Genomic DNA, 13318 nt, shown 5'->3' with positions numbered 1-13318 from the left:
TGGATACCGATGGTAAAACGATTTTCGCCAACTAGCGGCATCGGTAAATCGGCGGTAAATTGCCGAAAACCGCTAGAAACCACTCGAAATGACAATTCAAATTCAAAAAACCGGTAACCGTTGTTTACCGACCGGTAATCGATGTTTACCGACCGGTAACCGTCGTTTTTAACCGGTAAACACCGTATGACTTTGGAAAATTAAAAATTTTGGCAGCATTTCACCGTAATTTTGTAAATATCATTACTGATGGTATATATCAAACAATTATATAACATTTACACATACATAGAATAGAAGTTTATATCCATAAAAATAGAAATTCACATCCATAGTCCATATAGATCATCACAACAATAGTCCATGCAAATCATCACAACCATAGTTCTCACAAACCATCATCGTCAATATATATAATACATAGTAGTGGTTTCCGGTCCAAATGAACAAATGAACAAATGAAAATATATGTACATATTTGAAATATGAACACACATATATACATATAGCTAAAATGAACAAATTAACATCCAACTACCATGAACAAATGGATTCATATAGCTAATATGAACACATGTTTTTGAATATAGCTACACAACAAACATCTAAAAATCAATGTAAAATTAAGAAATACTCACAATGCAGTGGTTTCCGGTCCAAACGCGCCGATTTCCGCTCGGAAAACGCCGAATACCGTTCGGGATTAGAGGATACCGCTCGGGATTACCGGTCCGAAAGATTTTTTATTTTTTTGAGTGCCCGGTTCTATATTAGAATGATGTATGTCATCTCTACTTTCTTACCATATTTTTTTCTTTTTTATTTCAAATATTTTTGAAAATTTTAAATTCGGGCGAAATTTTTCAAAATTTACCGCTGGTATGGATTGCCGCCTAGTAGCGGTATCGGTAAAAATCGGCGGTAACCGGCGGTTACCGATCGGTAAGGAAAACACTGATCTGGCTTCGCGGCGTCGGGTTGGACAGTCGGAGACGACGACGAATTGCTAGCGTGCGTGCTCGCTCGGCCTAACTATTCAGCCCACAAACGTAGTTGGGCGGGGCCCGATGATAGATAAACTCGTTTATAATCACTTTCAGCCTGCCTGTGAGAGAGAGCAATTGGAGTCCCTCTATTCTCTAGGAGCTCTACGTGTTTTTAGCGGAAACGCCCCTAGGACATTAACACAGTATAAGAAGCTAGAAGCTAAGCATAGGACCGAAGAAGCATATAAGCTGCCATAGAGTACTACGGAGTTCCAAGAACGTGGAACAAGCCAGATAACACAATAGAAAGGGACAGATAACACAATAGAAAGGGGCACGCGCCTCATTTAAAACTTTTTTTATATAAAGGATCAATCGGCCTCTCTATCCACGAGTTGGATATATATAACCAAGAGTTACAAGAGTTCTTAGACTCTTAACCTTAAATGAGGGTTTTGGAAATACATGAAAAAACTCTAAAACAAAGAAATAAAACTAGAAGACTAAACTTCAATCTTCTTTTTCGTTCACATTTCATCGTTGAAAGGTCTTATCGCAGCACCAAATCATCACATCAATTGTCTTCTTAGAAACCTGATGTTCAAATTGTTTGATACCGCTGAGGTGACAAAGCTAAGACGAAGGATCTCCAAGACGACGCTCAAGAAGAAAACGATATCGAACCTTGTACCCCTATTTACTGTGTGCCCTCTGCCCTTGCCAAATTGAACCTTGTACCATTGTTCTTGGTTTTGAATTTTTTTTCCATCTGCCTTTTGTTTTGCCTTGCCGTGATACTCAATTTGCGTTTCATACTTATTAGAAAAACATTTGTAATTCAATGATTTTTTGCCAATTTCATGTATGATTTCTGTTTCTTGCTTCTCCTTGCAAAGGTTTATGCTTTAAGCTCAAATCGTTGTACCATAACTGGTAACTGCACAGGTTCCCCTGAGAATCACACAAAGGGGATGATATGGTTGCACGCTCGCCACGAAGTAGGAGCAACTCTGTGGTTCAAACCAGTGAAGCAGGGGAAATTGTGTAGCGTGAGATTTTGAGAGAGCAAACAGACAGCAAGGCAGTAGGGGCTCAATCCAGGAATATATACACTCTTATCCCAGAAGAAATCCGAGCAACGGCAGCAACTCTACCGCTTCCAACGAATTGTTACATGCCACGTGCGAAGGGGCACCCTGCTATCCCTGCACTTTTTTTACCCTATCGCTCCACCACTTCTACAGTGGGCTGCATTCTTTTTGGGTCATACCTCCGATAAGGCTGGTTCCAACGGGGTCGGTACCGACCCCCGCCGGTCGGTACCGACCCGGCTACCGACCCGCGCCGGTCGGTAAGCGCGGAAACCGAGAGCGCGGGGCGGTAGCGCGACCGGCCGGGCGGTCGGTACCGACCGGCGTTGGAGCCGCGCGCGGTCGGTACCGGCCGGTCGGTACCGATCCGGCGTCCGGTCGGCTGCCACATGGCGCTCTGTGATTGGCCAACGGCTGCCACGTCAGCTAGCCGTTGTAATTAGCCGTTTTTGACCGTTTGAACTCCAAAATTCGAAAAAAATTCCAAAAAATCACAAATTTCGTCTCCAACTCATCTATAAATAGAGAGGGCTGGTTGGAGCTCATTCCACACCTCTCACTCCCCATTTCACTCACTTCCTCACCCACGCCATGTCTTCTTCGAGTTCAAGCGACGGGCTAGGCGATGCTCTCTTCGCCGTCGTTGAGGATACGATCACCGCGCTGAAGGCACAGATGGAAGCTTCATCCTCAAGACGGCGGGGTCCTCGTCGCTACATCCATCGTGATCGCGAAGACGCTCACACCAGGCTGCTCAACGACTACTTCACCGACAACTGTATCTATCCTCCCAACTACTTCCGGCGAAGGTACCGTATGCGTAGGAGTCTTTTCCTACGTATTACGGAAAGGTTAGGTGAATATTCTTCATATTTCACTGAAAGAGTTGATGCCACTGGACGTAGAGGTTTATCTCCTTTGCAAAAGTGTACTGCTGCCTTGCGCCTGTTAGCGTATGGCATAGCCGCAGATTCTGAAATGGTTAAGTCTGGAATGGAAAAGCTGACGTGGCGCTGACGTGGCTGTGGGCTGAGGCTGCAGGCTCACTGATGGAGCGCTGGGGTCGAGTGGGCTGGCGAGAGCTGACGTGGCGCTGATGTGGCTGTGGCTGCGGGCTGGGGCTGCAGACCCACTGTTGGAACCAGCCTAAGCATCGTCGGTGCCCATCCAATATTTTTAGTTCCCCTGCTGCAGTGTCAGATCCTAATCCTGCTGCCCTGTCGTTGTTTGGTGGGGCGCCTGCCACCTCCGCTTCCTGTGGGCGGTGCTCCATCTCGGGCCTGTTCGGTATGCTGGGTTGATGGCTGGCTGGTACTGTTCATGCTGGAAAGTGCGGGTAGCTGCTGGTCAGCCCACCCGGCGGAGGCAGCCAGCTGCTGGGTCCGTCGAGGAGAGCGGCCTCGAGAGGAGTGGTGAAGCGTCTCATCATAAGAGAAGACTTAAAAGTGATACAATATCAGTCCCAAAAGGCTGATAATATTTTTATTACATTAGATGGTACATCACCGTACAACTCTACGTGGAAGCAGGTAGTGAAACGCCACTATCGCGAGGATAACAACTAACACCCACACAACGATATTAACTACGAAGAGGGGGTCATCAGAGTCTTGCGTCATACGGAACTTCCTGCGGGTGACCCTATCCACAGACAAGGTTGGGTGCAGGACGGAACCTCTACTCACCGTCTTCGGGAACAAAGTCTGGATCTTCCTCTGTAAAAATTAAGAATGGGGTGAGTACAAACGCACTCAGCAAGTCCAACCACACCGACGGAGGGGTATAAACAGAATATCATGCACAGGGTAAATCAAGGATAATGCTAAGGTTTAGTTTGCGAAAAGCTAATTTTTATGCATGGGTTTATTTGAAAGAAAGGGATTTTCAAAAGCCATTATCTTGCACTTAGTAACACGTAGGGTTGATCCACATAGGATCCCAGTTTTAAGTTGCTACCGGGCTCCTTATCCGCCATAGCACACGGCACAGCTGCCGGACACTTTTTCAAAACAACTCACGCCAACCCATCCATTCCCAGAAGAAACACTAGTTGTGTGACCAAACCGTAACTCGCCCAGTACTGTGGGCACGGCTATTCGAATAGGTTTTAATTCTGCAGAGGTGTGCAACTTTACCCACAAGCGGGGTACCACAGCCCGATCACCTTAGTGTCGGTGCAGATCCCAACAAAGCCATTACCCACCTTAGCTAAATCTGACTAGCCACCAGGGGATCCACCAAGGGGTCATCGACCCATCACCGAGGTTTAACCGGGGCATAAGTCACACAGAGCATATCCCTTCTCCTTGGTCACCCGTTGCTCTCAGCTCTTCTGATGGCTATCAGACTAACTAGTGGGGTTTATGCTAAGCCGTTGCCCATACAACGATCGAGTGGTTTGCACGATAGTGGAGTTAGGCAAGATGACACACCAACTCGGTCCTTAATTGTGACAAGATGGATATCTCCCTTCCTTACTTAACCACACAGGCACAAGCACACCAATCGGCAAATCACACAGAAGTGCCATCGATCCTGTCTAAACTTATCTTTCGAAAATTCCACATTTTCCCTTCCCACACACACTCACACATTTTCTTTTTATAAAACAAGTTGTACCGTATTTAAGGTCCTAAGCGTTCTAGCAGTGATTAACGTCCAAACAAAACACATTCAGACATTAATCTAGGTGGTCAAGGAATGGTTGTAACAAATCAAGGGGTGGCTATCCAACCATGTTTTCAGCAGGTAAAACATATGCAGTTTTATAAAACAGGCCAATAGTTGTGTTTATAAAACTGGGACAAAACATGCATCAAAGGATGGGATTGAACTTGCCGTCTTCAAAGCCTTCCGGGAGTTCCTGCTCGTGGTACGGTTCCTTAGGCTCCGGCTCGCGGTACTGCTCGGCGAACTCCTCGACGGGTTCTCCCTCGGTCACACCGGTATCTACGGCGCACACAAACAAACACACAATAAATAAAAAGAAATAAGGGTTTTATCGTCGAGCTCGAATCAGAGAAAATTAAGATGTGGAGACCGGAATAATATTTTTGGATGATTTTCTAATGGCACGGCTAAAAACATATTAGAAATGGCGTGGTCGAATTTGGAGGCAATTAGAGGATTTTTGGCGCATGAAATGATAGGTTAAGGAGGTGTTTAAGGGCTAAACCGAGATTCAAGGAGAGACGAAAATAGGATGAATGGATAGTATATTATTTTATAGGTATTTAAAAAGAAGAATCACTTGAATCGGAGCTTGGATGGGTGAGATATTATAGATATAATGTTGGGTGTTTAAATAATTCCGAAAATAGAAAACAATATTGATTTAATTGTGTGACGTGCAGCAGGTGCTGCGTGGGCTGCTTGTGTGCGGCGTGAATGCTTCCTTTGGGCTGGACGGCCCAACATCCGTGATTTTAATTCAGATAGAATCAAGCCCACACGTGCTCAGAGGAACAGAGGAGACAACAGCAGCTCGCGTTCTTCTTCTCTGCCACAACGCCATGGCAGGGCTGCTCGAGCTCTCGAGCCGGTGGCAGCTCCGGCCACCGTTCTCGAATCTGAGAGCACGGGGAGAGAGAGGAGGGCGAGGGGGTTCTATTTTGGTAAGTCCGGGCATGGGAGATGGAGGTGGGCTACAGCGGCCGCGGCGGCCATGGTCATGGCGACCGGGAGCTCGTGGAGAGCTCAGCACAGGCAGAAATAGGGAGGGCGTGGATTGGCACTGGTAGAGGATGGTCGGGAGGTGCTCACCTCGAAGGGAATCGGACCAAGATGGCCTGGGCAAGGAGATGGATGGGGTGACTCTGTTCTCGGTAGAAAACAGAGAAGCGGGGAATTGGAGCAGCGGGGAATTGGAGCACCGAGCAAGACGAGCGGCGGGCTCCGCAGGTTGGCGAGCTCGGTGGTGGCGTGGAGCTGCACGAGGGCCTATTTATAGGCGCTGAAAGACGGTGGAGGGGAGGGGGCAGCGGTGGCTGGTCGGCCGGAGGGCTTGCAGCTCGCCATCAATGGCGTGGGGGCGGGTTTGGTAGTCGTGGAGCGGCGAGGCGGCACAAGGTGACGGGATGACTCGGGCAGGCGCACCAGTGAGCAAATGGAGGGGCCGGGCTGCTCGGCGTCGGGCTCTACTCGCAAGCAGTGCGGCTCGGCATCGCCGAGGCGGGCGCGAGCGGCGAGGCGGGCATAGGAAGTCGGTGGCGGTGCTAATCGACGAGCGGCGCGGGCACAAGGTGACAAGACCCGTCGGGCAGGGGCGCGTGCGCGGCGTGCGGCTCAGGGAGTAGGGGCGTGCACGCACATGGAGCAGGAAGCAGGGGAAGGAAGGAAGGAAGGAAGGAGAAGGAGGGAGAAAAGGAAAAGAGGAGAAAGAAAAAGGGAAAGAGAAAAAGAAAAGAAGAGATGGAGAAAAAGAAAAGGGTGCGCCGGCGGAATTCGCGGCGACGGTCGACCACGCGCGGCGGTCGGCGACACGCAGCGCGACATGCGGGGCGAGGAAAAAGCAAGACGGAGCGGTGACTGAATTAGGGTGTTGGGACGATGAAAATCGTAGGGAAGGATTTCGAGAGTTTAGGATTTCAAAAAAGATTTGAGCTCAACAATGCAAAACAAATTTTGAAAATTATTTTTAGCGCGTGATTTAACTTGGTGAATTTTTGGAATGTTACAAACATACCCCACTTAAAATGAATCTCGTTCTCGAGATTCGGCTGGCTCCTAAACAGATGGGGAAACTCTTTCTTTAGAGCATCTTCACGTTTTCATGTAGCTTCTTCTACTCCGTGTCTGCTCTATTACACTCTGCAAATCCGTACATCGGAGTTTCTCGTCCTCCTAGTGACAGTGTCCAGAATCTTGACCGGTATTTCCTGGTAGCACAGGTCTGGCTGCAAATCTATCGCTTCTACAGGCACGTGTTCTGTCTCGGGTATCCTCAAACACCTTCTTAGTTGTGAGACATGAAACACTGGGTGTATATCCGACATTTCTTCTAGTAGCCCCAGACGGTATGCTACGGCTCCGACTTTCTTCAAAACTTGGTACGGTCCAATTGTAGGGTCGAGATGGCGGACTAGAGGGGGGTGAATAGTCCTTTCTAAAACTAATTGCGCCGGCTAACCGAAACTTATGCGGATTGAAACTATTCGCTTAGCCAAGACTTCACCCCTCTAACTATGACTCTAAGGCACCTCCAAAAAGATCCTACACAAAGCAAATGGAGTGCCAAGCTAGTAAGAGCTCTCCTAACAATTCTAATGCCAAGTCACACAAGCCTAAGCACTAGTACTTCACAAACCGGGGGAACTCCTACACAATTCTAATGAGCAAAAGCACAACACCAAACCTAAGCTCACTAGATGCTCAAGGACAAGGATACACAATCCAAATCCAAGAGCTCAACTTGCTTAGCTACACAATCTAAGAACGAGCAACTAATTAAGCTACACAAGCTAACTAGTTACACTAGGATCTCTACTTCTAGCTACACAAGCAAGAAGATGATTAGCAAGCTACACAAGCTAACTAATCACTAGAGAACAACTACACAAGCACAAGATATAGATGAATGTAAATACAAAGCTTATGATTTGGAGAATGCAAACCACCGAGAAGAGTAGACAAGATTGACACGGTGATTTTTATCCCGAGGTTCATTTGGTTGCCACCAAGCTAATCCCCGTTGAGATAAGCTCCAAGGTTGCCGCCGATCCTCTTGCTAGTGGTGACTCTCAAGTCACACTCTCCCACGTAGAGTGCTCACACCGAGCTCTAGCACATGATCCGGCCGGACCACTTGTTGCTCTTCACATCTCGCTCAACTAGAGTTGCTTTTCGCGGCTCCCGCGGGGTGAGCACAATACCCCTCACAATCTCTTCTCCAGAGCACCGCACAATCTTCTTGCGGGCTTCAACGGAGCCTCTTGCCACCAAGCCGTCTAGGAGGTGGCAACCTCCAAGAGTAACAAGCACACCGGCTTGCAACACGATCACCTAGTGCTACTCGATGCAATCTCTCAAAGCATTCGCAATAGAATCGCTCTCTCACTCGATCGGATGATTACTATCAAGATAGAGTGAGTAGAGGGCTCTCAAGCACTCTCACACATGGACACCAAGTCCCCAAGGTGCTCAGCAACCTCAAATGGCCGGCCACACCCTCTATTTATAGAGGGAGGCCCCAAACTAGCCGTTACACTCAAATCCCGTGAAAACAGAGTTTTCGCGGACTGTCCGCCTCATAGAGACCGGACCGTCCGCCATTCAAAACCAACGGCTAGAACTGCAATGATTATGTGTCAGAGTCAACCGTTAGAGCCCCGGGCGGACTGTCCGCACCCCTGGGGCGGACCGTCCGCGGTTCAAAACTTCGAACAAACCGATTTGCAAACGTCTCTGACTAAATCTAGAAGTGACCGGCGGACTGTCGGCTCCCCAGGGGCGGACCGTCCGCCGTTCAAAAAGTGAGCACACACAGAAACCGCAATGTTTCTGTCCCAGAATTTTCAGTAGGAGGCGGACCGTCCGTCCCAAGGGCCGGACCGTCCGCAGTACAATTTGGACACCTAAGACAACTACCAAGTTTCTGCGCCCGTTTCAGCTTTTAAAGGCGGACCGTCCGCCCCCATGGACCGGACGGTCCGCAGTTCATTTTGGACCACCAACAGAGCCAAAAACGGTTCTGTTCGAGCTCATCCGAGATAACGGCGAACCGTCCGCCCCCAAGGAGCGGACCGTCCGCAGGTCTATTTCCAGCAGAAATGTACCTCGGTAAAACAGCCATAACTCTTAGCTCCAATGTCCAAATTTGGTGATCTTGGACTCTATGGAAAGCTTATTCAGAGGGCTACACAACCCAACTGAATATTTGATCTAAAACACAATGGATCAAAGTAGTATTTCACTCCAAGAGCCAACCTAATCTCCGAAGAACACCGAAAAGTCTTTCTTGCTTCCCCAAGTTGATAAACATCAACTCCAACTCTTTCTCCTTTGCAAAAGTGCCAACACCACCACTTGAACAACACCATGTGCATGTGTGTTAGCATTTCACAATCATTTTCAAAGAACTTTCACTTGATCTCCCCATGCCACTCGATCCTAGCAACATCGCAATGTTAGATCGCTCAAGGGGCACTAGATGACCGATATGCAAACAAATTTGCCCCTCTTGATAGTACGGCCATCTATCCTAAATCCGGTCATGCACTTCTCTACACAACCTTTGACTGGTGAAATGAAATGCCCTATAAGTTATACCTTTGCCTTGCGCATTCCATTTCATCTTCCCAAAAATTGATGCCACACAAGCACCAAACTCCATCAAGCCTTTTGATCACCATCATGAGTCAACACTTGGCTTGATCTTTCTTGAATGATATGATCCACTCCATATCATCACATGACCCCTTTGGTCCATCGATCTTGACCTTGCTCGCTCTTAACCGTTGCCTCGGTCCATCGGCGCCAAATCTTGCCCAAGCTTCACCGCCTCGCGGTCCCTCGCTTCAAAGCCTTGACTTGCCCTTCTCCATTGCTACCGGTCCATCAAGCCAAGCCTTGTCTTGATCTTCTCCACTTTGGTCACATAACTTCATGACATGTCTCATATGCATTGAGCTCTTCGATCACACTATATGAGCATAGCATCAACCCTTAGCCGTTTCTCCTCCATGGCACATTTTGCTCATACTAGTGTCTTTGTGTGGACTAATCTTCTGTGTATATCAATATAAACACTTATTAGTCCATCTAAGTTGTCACTCAATTACCAAAACCAAACAATGGTCTTTCACCAATGTACCGAGGGGCCAACTTTCCTTGTACTTGAAATCTGCGAGTTCCCCGAATAGGTGAAACCTTAAGGTATACGAACTCTCCTGGGTTGAAGCTTATTTCTCGTCTCTTCTTGTCTGCGTAGCTCTTCTGTTGAGACTGGGCGGCCTTCAGCTTTTCTCTAATCTCGGCCACTCTTTCTTCCACCTCCTTTATGAGTGCAGGTCCGACTAGGGCACGTTCTCCAACTTCTAACCACATCAGGGGAGTTCTATATTTTCTTCCATAAAGAGCCTCGAATGGTGACATGCCCAGGCTTGCTTGATAACCGTTGTTGTATGAAAATTCTGCATAGGGCAAGCTCTGCTCCCAATCCTTGCCATAGGTGAGGACACATGCTCTCAACATATCTTCCATAATCTGATTTTTTGCAACGTTTAAAAATAGGGAAAATTCGATTCATGCCACCACAACTCCGTGAAATTGGGTTTCACGTTGAAAATCATGCCACTCAATGGCATCAATTTCAACATGAAATCCAACTTTGTGAAATTGTAGTGGCATGGATCCAACTGACCCTTAAAAATAACATATGCAGCATCAAAACATATCGCGTATAACATAAAAAGTCATCGTTCGTAACATCGAAAAATACATTTACGAAAAACTCCTTAGCCATTCGTTAACGCTGTAAAAACCCGCCGCAACATCGGCGTCATGTTGCATGCAACGTTCAATCTTGTGTTTATAAAAAATCTCCACCAGTCAAATCATCAGAACACAACATCCACAAATCAAACATGCGACATCTTCAAAGCAACAATTGCAACATCACCATAAAAAAGAGAGACTCATGACCAAAACACTCATTGCAACATCATAAATTGTCACTTGCGACATTTCAAACAATCTGCTGTAACATCATGAAATCACAACCGCAACATGGCAAAATTCTGTTTGCAACATGTTGGTTAATTGAAAGAAGCCTAAAAGCATCATTGTCACAAATCAATCTGCTGTAACATCACGAAATAGCAACTGCAACATCACAAAGTCACGATTGAAACCTGCCAATGGCTCAACTTTTCTTGTTCCTTCTTCCTTTCTCTCTTCTTGTGACAGCACCGCCCAAATTAATCCGGCTCAGGTGCGCTAACCATCACCTTAAAGGTAATCCCGGCTAACACGCACTTCAAACGGAGTAATCCGGCAGAGCTGCCGGGTAAAGTCCCGAAGAATCCACCTGAGCGTCGATCGAACCCAAAGCTTACATGCAACCCACACGAAGGTGGGTCCAGAGAGTACAACATTTCACAGATACATTACATTACAGAGTCTTAACTTAATTATTACAAACCAAGTTCGAAATCTCCGAAAGGTACTTGAAGTTCAAATTGAAAGTAGTTCAGAGTTCACTGCAGCGGAAATAAAGCGAGTACTAAACGACGATATAAGATGTCATGATGAAGCCCGTACATGACATCACTCGGCATTGTCATCGTTGGCCAGAGTCGTATCCCATTCCACCGACCAACCAGGAGGTAAAACACACGGCCAGGTCAAACTAGCTATCTGATCTTCAAACGTATCACCTGAAAACAAAGTGGAGCCACAAGCAAGGCTGAGTATTCTAATACTCAGCAAGGCTTACCCGACTAGGATATATTTAACCCTCTAACTAGACATGCAAGGATTTTGGCTTGAGGGGTTTGTTTTTGCCGAAAAGCAATAAAGAGTAAGTCCTTATTTTTCCGATTTTAGCTTTCAAGTTCTAGTTTGATTAACCATTTTACATTAGCATCTATCCAATAGCATGCATGGTGAAAGACAATTACTTTCCATCATTCAACCATATTCCTCATAATCAAAGTTCCACTTCTTACTCTATGTGGCAAAATGGTTAAGCAGTCTCAATATCCATGAGAGACGGACGATTCGAATCGAATTTGTTAACCTGGCCAGGAAGACCTAAACACACGCATGGGGAATGCAATCACCCACGCGACTTTTCCCCTATTTCCCCGGGCATGAAACAAGCCCACCGCCCAAGGGTGCCCTGCACCCGTGCGTGATCAAAGACCAGACAGTGGGGAGTATGTTCCACGATCGGTTCCATCAGGTACTTAAACTTACCGATTACCATATTCTCGGCATGTGGTTAGTACGTTGAAACGCTTAACCACCACTACCACACACCGCGGCCTTATCCATTTTCACTAAACAGACGGGGTATCACAAGTACAACAACCCCGCCCGTAACCCTTATATTGCAGTGTGTAGTAAGCATTAAACTCCTATGAACTCGCGAGTGACAGGAAATCACTCGACTTCTACCGAACCATTAGCATAGCCAACTAGAGACCTACACATACTAGTGTTCAAGCATAGGTACCTAGGATCATGCAACTAAGGTTCCAAACAATTCCTACAACTTAAATGCACAAATAAAATAGGGATATAAATAGTTGCATAAATTTAAAATAGCTAGGACATGCTCCGGGGCTTGCCTTCCTGAGCGGAGCTAGCCTTGGGCTCTTCTGAACTCTGGTTCAGGTCTTCAGTGATTTCAGTTAGGTTAACTTGAGCTTCACGCTGCTCACTCTCGGACTCCGGCACCAGCTCGTACGTACCGTCGGCGAGAGTAGTCAAATCTACACGAATGCATATGCGTGAGTTGTGGTGATGGTAACAAACTTAATTTAATCACTAAAGAGTTGTAAACTATTTTCTTTACATCTCCTTGGGCAATCATTTATAGAGTATTATCTAGATTAACTATTTCTTATTAAGTAAGTGGGGGTTTTGTTATTTTTAGAAAAGTTATTTTCAAGTGCAAGCATGGAATATTTAAAAAAGTTGATGAGTACAGCTTATGAAGATGAAATTTTAATGGAGAGTCAATTACTTAATTACAAACTTGCCATAAAATTTTCAGCTATTTTCACTGAGCATATTAATTATTAAAAATGCATTAAACAGCCACTGCTAGGATTAAGATTCATTTATACAGAACAAGTCCTACAAGTAAAGATGCTAAAATTTTTAATGAGTGCTCCTAAACTTGTGATAAGTCTACTGTAAAAATTTCAGATTTAAAAGAGCAAGCAACAGAGCATGATAAATAGGACAAAATAAAACTACAACAACCTAGTTTAAAACCTACAGACAAAAAAAGAAGGTTCCAGAGCTTCATCTTTTACCATCATGGTTGTAAACTCAAAGTTAACCCGTAGAAAAATTATTAGAATTTTTCATGTGCAGGAACTATTTTTAATGATTTAATGTATCTATCCTCACCAAAAATCATTTGGCCCAGTTGGATTTAACTAAAAATTCTCAAACTTTTTCTGTTGACTCTGGGGATGAAAATACAGGTACTGTAAAAGTTTGAACCCATGAAAAATAACATAACAACTTGGATAAATAAAACTATCTATCCTAGGCATACATCAAGATTTA

Source organism: Panicum virgatum, chromosome 4K (genome assembly GCF_016808335.1).
Source record: "Panicum virgatum strain AP13 chromosome 4K, P.virgatum_v5, whole genome shotgun sequence".
Classification (NCBI taxonomy): domain Eukaryota; kingdom Viridiplantae; phylum Streptophyta; class Magnoliopsida; order Poales; family Poaceae; genus Panicum; species Panicum virgatum.
This window is presented reverse-complemented; position numbering follows the sequence as displayed.